This window comes from Oppia nitens, unplaced genomic scaffold, assembly GCF_028296485.1.
Source record: "Oppia nitens isolate AA-2021 unplaced genomic scaffold, nextdenovo-longstitch-racon4-pilon3 scaffold3_pilon_pilon_pilon, whole genome shotgun sequence".
NCBI classification, from domain to species: Eukaryota; Metazoa; Arthropoda; class Arachnida; order Sarcoptiformes; family Oppiidae; genus Oppia; species Oppia nitens.
Window position 1 is genome coordinate 7,005,771 of NW_026533221.1, and position 14,200 is coordinate 7,019,970.

Genomic DNA, 14,200 nt, shown 5'->3' on the forward strand with positions numbered 1-14,200 from the left:
ATGACATTTTTTTTAGTTGAGTAGATGAGTTAATTAGATTATTAATTGTAATTTTTAAAATAAAAATTATTATTTGATCTAATATATTAATATATAAAATTTAAATAATAATTATAATCTCAATTTTTAAAATTATTTATTTAATGATCTAAAATTAAGATATATTTTACAAATGCAAAATAAAATTGGAATTAATTATTATTTCAAACTATAGATGTCATTATGTTAGATATAAAGTTTATATATATATACAATAGTACTATAAAATAGCTTTATTTATGCAGTCACTGTACAGTACACTGTAGTTATAAAGTACTGTATTATTATTATATTAAATTAATATTATTTTTTAAACAATGTAAATCTTATATAAAAATAATATATAATTAATTATTAATTAAATATATACATTCAAAAAATGAAGTTTAAAATTATAAATATATTTGTAGATATTTTTTGATTATAATTTAAGCTATAATATATTTACAAAATCATTTAATTAAAAAAATATTTATCAAAACCTATATTATATAATAGTTTGGTTGAAAATTAATAACATTAATGTGATTTTTGGTCTAAATTTATAATAACTATTAGTGAAAATTTAAAGAAATGGTTTGTAATCACTAATTTCATACTAATAAAAAATGTATGAAAAAATATAAATTACAGTACAATATACAGTATACCTGTAATACTATTATATAATACATAATATTAAAGTCAAAATAAGTAACACTAAGTTTTTTGCATATGTAATAATATTATGAGATTTGTCATATATATCATTGACTTTTTTGAAATAACATTATAATGACCACAGAGTGTCCAATGGTTTTATTAAATTATTAGACAATACTTAAAATACAACAAATTATATATTTAATAAATCTCTATCCTTCACAAAAAGTCATTAATGTATTATTTTCGATATAAATAAAAAATTTTGAGATCTAATGTTACTTATAAATGATTATTAAAAGTAAATTTTTGTGTTGTATTTAGTGTTGGTTTTCGTATAAAAGGATGTTCTCAGAGTCAGTCATATCATCACAAGTGAGACCGCTATAAATTGTATGTCATTTTACCATTTATTAAGTGTCAGTATCTTTACTGTTTGCCCCAAAAATATATATCATATGAGTTTTATAACACTACTATATACCATCACATTATATCATATTATTATTATTATTACAAAATATGTTATGGTATCATATAGTAGCGATGATGTAAGTGCTATTGAGAGCACTGTTAGGCATTGAACATGAGTTTTCACTTATTTCATTAGAGACACCGTTTTCTAAATACAAATGAATTATTCTAAAGGAAAGACCATTTTTATTGATTGCTGTGCTTTTACTGTCTCATAGATGCAACACATATTGACATTATATATACTGTATATATAATCACTCGATTCACTATATTTATACTTTATATTAAAATATTAAACATTATCATTATTTTTTCAAATACAAAATTTGTATTTCGTAAAAAGTAAATACATTATTTTTCATAAGAATCTTAAAAAGTATTTAATTTGTTTTAATATAAAATTACAAACTTTTTTTTTACTAATTATTTGTAATTTTATTTCAATTATTAAAATATATTAAATCAGTATATTAATTAGAATAATTTTATAAATGTAAATTTATATATTTTGCTAATTTAAAATATACTATAATATTAAAAATATTGGTTATTAATTAATCTTAATCATAATTTTATCTACTTTTTATTAGTAATTATTCAACTTAATAATTGTCAAAACGAAAAATGTATTTAAAGTTTTTATCATAATATACAATATACTGTATAAACTTTATTTTGAATATTGTAATGTGTGTTTCAAATTATAATTACAGTTATTTTTAAATTATAAATAACAAAATAATATCATTAAATAAGCCAACGGTTAACAAAAGGCTAATAACAATAAGGATCCAAATGATTGTTCCCATAAAAGGTCGCAATGAAAGGTCGTCCTTTGGTTTTTTATGTAATGATTTCAGTAATAATGCGTTAATATTATGCAAAAGTCTGGTAACGGAAACGGACCCAAATATAGACCAAACCCATAGTTTTTATGTATGCATTAGTAGTAAAACTATAGGATAAACAAAACAAAAATTGAGAGTACTTTTTATGTCGAGATTTCCATTTGACTAATTTAATAAAGTTTGCACCTGGATGTTGGTTCGGTTGTATGTATATTAATGTGTATGTGATGTAACAATTGTAATGCTAAGTCAGTATAGCAGTAGTGGTTTTTCAGTGACTGTTTTTGAGCATTGACTTGATTTGGCTTATGCATGAAAACGGACATGTAATGTGCAGGTGCAGGTGCAGTACTGTAGCAATACTGCAACATTGCCATCATTACCATTAACACGACAAACACCTACAATATATTTATATTTTTATCATTTGTACAATACTTGCAAATGGTATTCCCGTGTTGAGTGGTAACCATTTAAATGAATAAAAGTGCAGATCATATGTAATGTATATATAACTTATTGGTTACGCTTTATTACTAACGCACACACCTTACGGATCTGAAGCCGGTATTTGGTTAACGCTTTCCTATATTAGCATTTGATTTATGCCAACACAACAAATAAGAGTTTCGTGTTTCACAACAAAATTTATTCAACTCAAGCATAACGGGGTATATATCAGGTGCACAACATTTGCTAAAACTCTCTCACATTTTCACTTTATATGTATTCAATTTAGTCCTTAATTTTTCAACTTATATTTATATACTGTATATAATTTTTTATTTACCGTATAAAGTTTTATTATCAAATTAAATTGTTAGTTTAGATATAGATAGTAGCTAATAATAAATTAATATATAAACATTATTTATTGATATTAATTAAATCAATTAAATAATATTATTTTTTATTATAATCTAAAATAATTTATTATTTAATAGTATAAGAGTAAATATATTTACAAAATTATAAAAATAGCAAATACACAATAAAATATTATATAAAACTATCAACATTTTAGTGATTATCAAAATATGAATATGAGACAAATTACATAAATATGATATCATATTTTGAAAATAATTTATATATTTCAACAAAATTGTTTTAGTTTAAAGTTTATGAAAACCATTGATTTATGTCATTATATGGTATTATTTATAGTTTTTTAGGGAGTAATTGTTTAAAGAGTCAAATTAAAAAATAATGACATTTCTCATATGAACTACAAACTATAATCAATTTTTATCAGAATCAATATTTTAAATTAAATAATATAAATGTTAAAATCATGTTTTACAAATTAAAATTATTTATTTTACTTTTTTCTGATACTGAAACTATAATTTTACAATTATTTACAAAAACTATTCTTAAAATATATCGATAGGTATTGAATATAAATAATTTATTTTGTAACCTGGTAACAAATTATTTAGTTTATTTAATTTATATTTACTTTGTAATCATTGATTAATAAATACTTTTGTATTTAAAAATTATATTATTTAGTATATGAGTAAAAATTATTTGTTGTTTAGACAAAAATAAACTATGATTTATTTAATAATACTATAATATATATACATAAAACATGTGATTATAAATGGATTGTGTGTTATATTGGGTGCTGTGGCCCATCATATCACGATAGGTTGGATTGTAGATCCATCAAAGTCAGGAACAGTATGTATGAGTGCAAAGAAGAGCCAAACGCCAACATCACTGTTAAAAGCAATGCCTTTTTTGTCTCTCTTGTGTATAAACCATATAAATTTATATTGTAATTGTAATATTGTATAAATATAACAGTTATAAGCAACAAAAAATAAATGCTCTCTTTGTGTTTGATGGTCGACCACAAAAAACTACTGTATTGGCACTACTATTGCGATATACGACCGGGAATTTACCGCAACTCGCGGATCACTTCATAAATATTTCTCAGATATCAATCGTGCGGTTTATTAGCGAAAAGCAATGGTGTGTTAGATATGCACTTACCGTATATACCATTATATAATAGCATAACATTTGCACAATTCTCTGAAGATTTAACTATCAAAGCAAATGAATCACAAACCCTGTATATGGAGACTGGAGTACAGCCAACACCATATTTCCTGAAGCCTCAGCCCTCCCTTTATAACATATTTTATGTATTATTTTTATTATTAGATTTTTTAATTTATCTTTCAATTGGAGTAAATTTAAATGTTTAAGCGAATATAAATATAATAAACTTATAAATATTTAGTATATTTTTGTTTTTAGTAGAAAACGTGATAGCAATGCTTGTCTACCCCTGTTTATTATAACTGAGTATTGGATATATTAAAAGTGAGATGAGATCATATGATATGCATAGACTTATGATAAGCTTGACATACAATTATCTGTCGCCAAAATATGACTCTGTTATGCAATATTCTCAAGAGTTGCTAATCTATGGACTCATTTAAGTTGAAAGGCTTTCTATAGAAAAGACACACAAGTGATGTCACTTTGTGTACCACAACACCATCACTCATACGACTGAATGATCCGATGCTGACCCACGACTTCAACAAACAGCACGTCTTCTATAATACAGGAAATTAAACTCAGGACCAGACAAGAGACCACATTATAGTACTTTTATTCATGCAATCGGATAAATGTGTGGCATCTTTATAATCAATGAGAGAACCCCCTCTGAGCCCCCCTACAAAACATTTAAGCGAACCATAGATTTAACATTTTTAGGCTTTCATCTAACCATTATTTGCTAGAAAACAATTTAATGGGCAAAAATGTTGTCAATTTCATTGCTTCTCCACTCAAGTCTACTTTTATTGAAGTTTTGAAAGCAATATAACTGAATCGTAAGCAATGAGTGAAACTGTCATTTATAAGGACAGACGCTATTATATAATAGAATAAAGAGATTGTATGTCATAACCAAACTTAAGTGTTGAGTAGACAAGTAGTTATCATCAAATAGTTTTAATAGTTTTCTAAATATAATAAATAATTAGTTAATATCTAATTAGTAATATTAAAATTTTAAAAATATATAAATATAATACATGTATACTAATATATCAAACAAATAAGTTTTAAGTATTGTATAATTTCTAGATATTTGTTTCTTCGATATGTTTTCATTATATTGTTTGTGTAAGTGATGGACACCTCATTTGTATCAGTTTCGGAAAACCCAATATAAATGAGATATTGTTTGGAAGGCATATAATCTAATAGACTAAACAACACAATCAACTGATGTAACCCTTAATGTTAAAGTTGAAGCACTCATAGAGTACTTGTGCTCCAAAACACACCACAACTTAACCAAATTGTTTTATATATCGATCAGTCTTACACTTAAACTTCAGAAAATAACATAAAAAATACTACTCTATACTAAATTTATACCGTTTTTACTCAATCATATGAATAAATAACGCAAATGATATTTTTGTTTATTATTTAATATATTACATTATAGTTAGTTTTAAAAAACAATAACAAAAATAAACTAAAATTTAGTCTTCAATATAATATTAATATATTGATAGTATCAATATTATTTACAATTAAATTTACAGTTTTAAGATTTTTATTAAATGATATTACTTGTTAATTATTCTAGAAATTTATTTTACTGTGTATTTTATTTTAGAGTAATATATATAGTTGAATACAGGAAATTGTTTTAAGCTTATTTTATCACTTAATTTTTATCTATTGATTTTTTAACATTAAAATATCTAATATTAAAAATAAGTGATTATATAACATATAAATTGACTAAATATAATTTTGATCATAATATAATAATTTATTAATAATAGACTTGTAAAGTATTTTATAATACATAACGTAACTTTGATTATAAAATCCCATAAAAGCAAACATTTAGAAAACGTGTTTCAATTGAAATGATCCAATAAAGCAATAACTGAATGACTATAATGTATATCAAAAAATGTGTTGTTTGTATTATTTGACGATAACTTGAAAGTCATAGTGAAATGTGTTTTATGTGATGATAATATGACTTTCTGTGGTGAAAATAATATTATTTGCAATATTTGTTGTATTTGTTGCTATTTGTTAATATTTGGTAATATGTGAACCGATGATGAAGTGTTGACATCGACCATAACATTCACATTCTTGTTCTAATGTTTAATATGTTTGTGTTGTCCTCTCTCTCTCTCTCTCTCTCTCTCTCTCTCTCTCTCTCTCTCTCTCTCTCTCTCTCTCTCTCTCTCTCTCTCTCTCTCTCTCTCTCTAAGCACTGATAGTCTACTAAAGCAATAGAGATAATGGATGATTGTATAGTATATTTGGTTACATTCAGTGATGTGATGGCAATCTTTGGTTCATTTGTCTCCACAGAATAAAAGAGAAAATCTCATTAACTGTACGCCAATGAAGCCTAATATCAGTGCATTGTGTGTCCCCTAAAGCCAAAACTGTTCGCTTTACTCGTGTTTTGTAACCGTTAGATGTGTTGGTTGTATGTCTTCTAACAAGATCTAGAAAAACACATTTATCAGTCAATTGTGTATCATTTTTGTCTGTCTGTCCACAACTAACTTTGTATCACTTTTTTGTGGCAAAAACATACTTAGCTTTTCCTCTTGGCATTCATTTTGCTAACACTACTAACACTACATATAAAATGTGTTTTCTCTTTCTCTCTCTTTTTCTGTCTGTCCCTCTCTTTCCTCATTCACTCACTATTATTCAATACTATAGACAGTTTGGTAATACTTGAAAGCACTTTAATCTAGTCGACCAAACAGTACTAATACTGACTGTTAATAAAGATGAAAGACATACTGTGCAATGCAATAGTGTATTAACTTTTATACAGCATTACAGCCCAGTATACTATCCGTTGACCTCTCGGTATGAATTGGAAATGGAGATCAAGATCCGCCTCTAACTCCTGACCGATAGTCTTACCAATGAAAGAGTTGCAAAAACAATAGGCATTGTTATGTGAGGCCAATCGTTACTATGAATCGTCACCAAAGGCGTAACACCCCCTCAACTATCGGGTCAATTGATTTCCTGTCTATCTTTCCCTCTCTTACTCTCTCATCAAATGATTGCTACTTTTCATATCATTTCATTATGTGTTACAAAAGTAACAAAAAAAACTCAATCAATACAATTGTGTGAATAAAAGAAAACTTTAGTACAAATAATTTATATCAATAATTAATACAGAAGTCAACTGAATGTATGAATATTGGAATAGAAATGAATTTAGAAAAGGTTTTAATATAAACTAAAATATAATGAGAAACACATGCCTTGCCTTTCACTCAACAGTGCTATTCGTCACAACCAATGAACACAACATCAACACAACAATAGATATTAAATTTATAGATAAAAAACTATTGAATGAAAAAAGATACATATTTTTAACAAAACTTTTGTTGGTCTCCCCTATAGTAACTGAATTACTTGACAACACAATATACCAAATAAATAATCATTTATTTGTAAATCTATTATAAGTCACTTCAACCATTTGACCGATAAAATATCATTTTATTAAATTATTATTATTGATATTATTATTATTAAAAATTAAAGTATTAACAAAGTTTTGAAGTATAGTGTCTTAATTTGTTTAATGTAAATCTATTTGAATTGTCAATTAGTTTTGGTGTCATTCTTGTATAATAATGTATTTACTGTATAGTATAACATATCATTATTTGGGAGTTCATTAAAGCTTTTATATGATTGCATTGAAATGATTATTGATTTGAAGTCTTATCTTAAAACTATCTGTCCTTTCAATAATTACTTAAATCATATACTTTTCCTGACCGACCAATTAAGACATTGAATGTACTTCCCATTTAATGTACATTTTATACACTGTACCATCGTATACATAATCTATATAGCAATATATATTCAATACAGTACTATATTATTATTATAAGGCATCGATTGTCCGCACAAATTACTGCATCTATTGATAACACACATTGATATCCATATACAGTAAACACATTATTCCTATTTCAACAATCCTTTACTAATTTATTTTTATTATACTGCAAACTGTTTTACAATACTTACAATATATTATAAATAAAGTTTGATTTGTATTAGTTTTACATATTATTAGCTAAATTTGTTAAGATATGATAACATTGTATATACACATTGTAAATATTATAATTATAAAATATTAAACTTTAAATAAAAAAATATCTGTATTTATGAAAATACGTACAATTTGTAGATAATATAGTAAATTATCTTACAAATTATTATCGTTTTTTATATTATATTATTAAATTAATGTTTTTTTTATTTTATAATTATTTTTACAGTACATATGATACATAATATAAAACACAATAAAACATTTTATTATATATTATACTACTGTATATACTGTAGTACTACTAATTAGTATTGAAGTATTGATGGAAAGTCTCTTTTAGGGCGCAAAAGTAATTTAAAAATTGATTTGATTGTCAATTGAAACCATTTTCAGAGGAAACCAGTTGAGAATGCTTCAAAAGCATTTCCATACGAACTCCTTAACTTAAAAAATCAATAAAAAATCAAAAAAAAAAATTTGTAGCAGAGCCTGGATTTGAACTACTGATCTATGTGAGACAGACAGACAGACTCCTTTCAGGAGTTCGTGAAAAACAAATAAAATCAAAATATGAATCATAATTATATGAAATACTTAGAAAAATAGAAAAATCAAAATAAATCCAAAACTTTATATAACATTAGTTTAATAGTTAGCTGAAATTGAAATCATTTGAGTGTCGACGACACAGTAGTTTTTACGATCAAAATAAAAATGTAAACTTTTGTAATATTAATCGTCAATTTAGTCTAAAGATTACAAACATTTTAGATTTCAAATTGATTTCAATTTTTTCTCTCTCTTTTTCAAAACTTTTGTACTGTGTTTTCAAACACTTGTATAAAAAGTTTGTATAAAAAATAATTTAAAGTTGTGTAAATTTTGTTGAGTCTCTGTATAATTTTTCAATCAAATTGTGAATTGAGTGACCATTTGAAAAAAGTTAAATTACAACTCAAAATCAAAGTGAAATTTGATTTAAACTTTTGGGGAAACTAAATAAAAGTATAGATTACATAAACATATAGAAGTTTTGATTCACAAAATGTTTAGCAAAAATTAAATGCAATCTGTATTTTAAGATTTTAGACAAGTGTTTGAGTTTCCATATAATTTATATGATATATAATGCATGAGTACTGGCCTTTTATTTGTGCAATAGTTTCATACATTTCTATTTCACTCATAAAATAACTGTCAAACAGTTTACTCACTTAAAAACATTACTCTACTAAATGTTTGGGCAAACTATTCACTTATTTTTGAAAATCTAGATTACAGTTCATTTTTAAAAATAAATGTGAGCTTGCTCAATTTAATATCACTTTTGTCATACATTATATAGAGTCACTTTTTGACACATTTCGGTCAGTTTATTGTCATTAGCACTAAAGTCAACAAATACTCTGCTATTTCTATCTGTTATCACCACAACTACAACATTGTGTATATAATGTTTATTACATAATAAGTTATTATTAATAACTAACATTTTAGTCAAATATGAAATTATAAAGTGTTATATACTGTATTAAAGTTAGATAACGATTCAAAACATATTATAACAAGAAATAGAAAACATAATAAAAAAGTCTGAATACAATTGCATTAAGAGTTATCATTCAGAGAGAAGAGATTGTGTTTGTTGTCAGAGCTGTTATGCACTGATATTTGGCGATCACTATAATTGAATCAATGAGGGAATCCAAATACAATACTCTCAGCCATCATACTATTGCATCTCAAATCTGTTTAGAGAGAGAGAGAGAGAGAGAGAGAGAGAGAGAGAGAATGTGTTGTTGCGGTCGGATAGCTCTGTAAGCGTAACAAACGTCTGACTTGTAGTTTGCGGTTAAAGCGATTCAGGGGTTTCACACTTGACTTGGGATGTATTGCTGTACTGTTATAGTGATGTACTGTTGGCTCAAACCATAGTTTATTGTTTTCAATGACACTATAAGATACTTAATTCGTTGGTCTCTTTACTTGATTTGCTATTTCACTGACTTTGACTTTCAATTGAATACTGTATGACTTGTCCTCACTTAAGGGATAATATCGATTAGTATTGAAGCCATTTAAGTGATGCACTGAAACTGAGAATCAACTCATGTTACCATTAATACCAAAATTATATATACTGTGTATATATATGGTAATAGAGAGAACAGGCCTACGAGGCATACCATTAATGACTATTGAAGCAAAAGCTATGATGTGTAATATCTTCCATACTTTTCCGGTTTGTCAATACATGTCATCACTATTATCACTACTATAACTGTCTCCACTTTAATGTTTGTTATGATTGTCTTTTGTAAACAAACTCAATAGTAATTGTATTTTATTACGTGAATCACATCATTTCAAACATTTATTTCTACTTTATATAACTTATCATTACTTTTACTATCTTCTCAATTCAAATATCTTGTCTTAGTTTATGTTTCACAAAAACATAATACAAATTATTAACTATAAATATATATTATCAATTAATTTAGATTATATAATAAAAACAAATCTTTATATTAATTTTTAATTAAATTATAAAAAGCATTAAAAGTAAAAAAAAATTAAATATTTTTTACATCTTATTCATTTAGTCAATATTTTTATTATTATATAAAATATTATATTTAAATATATTAGAAAATGTTATCAAAAATTTTCATAATAACCATTTTTTATATATTTAAAAATTTTAATAAAGTTATAGCTCTGATATCAACATAATGTTTGTGACCGTGGATGAGATAATGAATGAGTGGACACAACCAATTGATCGGTAAAACAATTTATTGTTTAAAATAAAAAAAATACAAATAAAAAATTGGTTAAAAAATGTTGTTTGAATTGTGTTTCAGATTTTTGTCAAGTGATTGATTGCAAATTCAAGTGAAGGCTTGAATGTCAAGAAAACAGAGAGTGAATGCAAGAGAGGAGAGAAGTGGTAATTGAAGAGTGATTGATCAGAGAGCTGTTGTGAGAGAGAGAAAAAGTGAACTGTCGTCCACTTAAGTAGTGGACGGCCTGAAGGGTTGTCCAATGAGAGTGAAGGGTTGGTTGAAGTCTGTTGTAAGTGTGTGTGTGTGATCTGTGGGCCATCTAGGGTCACATCCGCCGGCCGCTAGCGTTTGGCGTATTTTCGGTTTCCTTGATTGATCCAAAACTTTTTGAAAATGAATCACATTTTCCTTGTTTTTGTTTTGCTTCAACATCTGTTGACTTTGTTAATGATGTGTTTGCATGAGATGTCAATTTTGTTGAGGATGTGGTGGAAGTGTTGGCCACAGATGAGTGAATCAGTTGATTGTGGATCAAAGTGTTGTCATCGCGGGGAATGTTTGGTGCCACTCTTGATGAATGTGTTGTGAACGAACGCGCAACAACATCAGTGTTGATGTCGATGTGATCCAATCGCTGACTTTCATCTCCGAGTTTTTCCAGGACAACACAAGATGTCGATGAATGTGGTGACAGTTCTGTGCCAACTCTTTGTTGATCTGAAATTTCAAAGGTTTGATTGTTCATCTGTTTTTCGTTTTTCTCATGTCTTTTGATTTGCAGAGCTCTGGACTTCAATGTCGGCTGATTTCTGGCCTCTTCGAGTGTGTCATCAGTTGGAAGGGCTGTTGAAAACTCGAAGTGCAAAAATTTCGATGTGAAGCCAGTGCTGTCGCTGATGGATGTTTTGGATGAGTTGTCGATGATTTGTGAGATCTGTTGGTGAGTCGGCTGAGTGAAACTTTTGTTGATTTGAATCTCTCTTTCAATCTCTTTGACAGATCCAACAATTGATTGAGAGACGACTTCCGTTGTGTCGACAATGTTTTTGATTGATTGTTTGGACGTTCTCGGTGCGGGTGTTGGTGTCTTGAGTTGGTGAAGAGAAAATGTTTTGTTTTGAACCATTGTGCCGAAGTTGACAACCAGAGCAGCGGCTTTGGCCAAGTCGAGGCCAATGAGCATGTCGTGCTCCAGATTTTCCAACACTTGAATGGCGAAGTGAAATGACTTGTTTTGCAATTCAATGACTGCATCAACGAGTCCGAGGGTACGGCCGGTGCCGTCCACATGTCTGATGGCAATTGAACGCTGGGTGTCCCACTGCAAGCCCATTCTATCAGCGGCCGATTTGGAGATGGCGCTGATTGTAGAGCCAGAGTCAAGGAATGCCTTCGCTTGTCTGCCATTGACATGTGTGGTGAACCAAATGAGATCCAGCGGATCCTCTTCATGCTTGATGTGATGAAGGCCAACTGTTTTTGGTGCATCCGTTGTTTGAATGGTTGAGTTCATTGGTGAATGAATCGGCGCAACAACCTTTTCGATTGGTTGAAGGCAATGGACGCTCGCGAAAGAAGCGGCGACTTTTGTTGAGGGTTTAGGCGCATCAACCTTTTTGATCGGTTGAAGGCAATTGATGCCAGCCATTGGTGGAGCATCAGTTGTTGAAGTTTTAGGGGCACCACCGGTGCCTGAGATTTCGGCCCACTTTGGACACACGGACTTCCAGTGCATCTCTTTCTTGCCAAACAGTTTGCAGACTGGGCATGGGCCAGGCGGTGGCTTGTTGTCGAACTTCTTAGGATCTTTCGGATCCTTTGTCGGAGACTTTTTGCTGTCGTTGTTTTTGTCTGTGTCCAGATGGTTGATTGGTGTGATCTTTGTTCTGGGGTTTTGTGTGCGAACTTTCAAACTCTCTTCGATTGATGTAGCGATTGCGAACCATTCCTCGGGAGTCTTTGGTCGTTGAGACGCGATTTGTGTTCGAGTCATTGTTGATGTGATACCGTGGTTCAGCATTGCCACTTGATTGGAGTCTGATTGTTCGGCCAAATCCAAGAGTCGCTTCTTGTCGTTGAAATACGATTCGATGGATTCGTTTGATCTCAACTCACGTTCCATGGCCTCAGTCAATGGATGACGGATGACACGGGCGAACCGGTTCATCATCTTCTCTTTGACTTCAGCCCATGTGATTGAGTCGGCTTGTGGTGCAATTTCACGCACCAGAAATCTCATTGCTTCTCCTGTGACATGGCGTCCAAGTGCTGTGATGCGGTCGTCATCTGAGAAACCACGTGTGACTAACGTGAAGAGAGCTATCCAATCGTCAGCTTTGACCAATGGGTCGCTGCCTGAAAATGTGTCGCAGAGTCGGCCAGTGTTTCTGGATCTGCTGTGATTCGATTGATTGTCCTCTTTATCGTCGTTGTTGAAGACCATGTGTTGTATGGCGTTGGCGCTAGCATTTCTTCTATGTTGTTGTCCACGTGTTTGAAGTCCATGTGAACCGGAAGCGGAAGTCAATGCTGTTGGCGACGCCATGTCTGCATCGTTGGTGTTCAATGTGTCGTTGAGTTGGTTTCTGCGATTTTTTCTGCTGTTTTTTCTTGGAGCCATTGTTGTTGAGGTTCACGTGTTTTCTTGAGTTCACTTGAGTTGAATTGAGTTGATGTTTGAATTTTTCAGTCGTGAAGTGGTTCGATTCTTGAAGACTGCGCCAAGTTGTGACCGTGGATGAGATAATGAATGAGTGGACACAACCAATTGATCGGTAAAACAATTTATTGTTTAAAATAAAAAAAATACAAATAAAAAATTGGTTAAAAAATGTTGTTTGAATTGTGTTTCAGATTTTTGTCAAGTGATTGATTGCAAATTCAAGTGAAGGCTTGAATGTCAAGAAAACAGAGAGTGAATGCAAGAGAGGAGAGAAGTGGTAATTGAAGAGTGATTGATCAGAGAGCTGTTGTGAGAGAGAGAAAAAGTGAACTGTCGTCCACTTAAGTAGTGGACGGCCTGAAGGGTTGTCCAATGAGAGTGAAGGGTTGGTTGAAGTCTGTTGTAAGTGTGTGTGTGTGATCTGTGGGCCATCTAGGGTCACATGTTAAATAAAATTATAATAATTTATTTTTACTTTACAGTATATTATCTTGTTTAAATAAATAATAAATATTATAGAGAAATAAATATATTTGAAATTTATATGTTAAGTTTTTAATATTAATTTAAGTGAACAACTTTTCTTTAAAATAGTTATTTTTATTTTAAA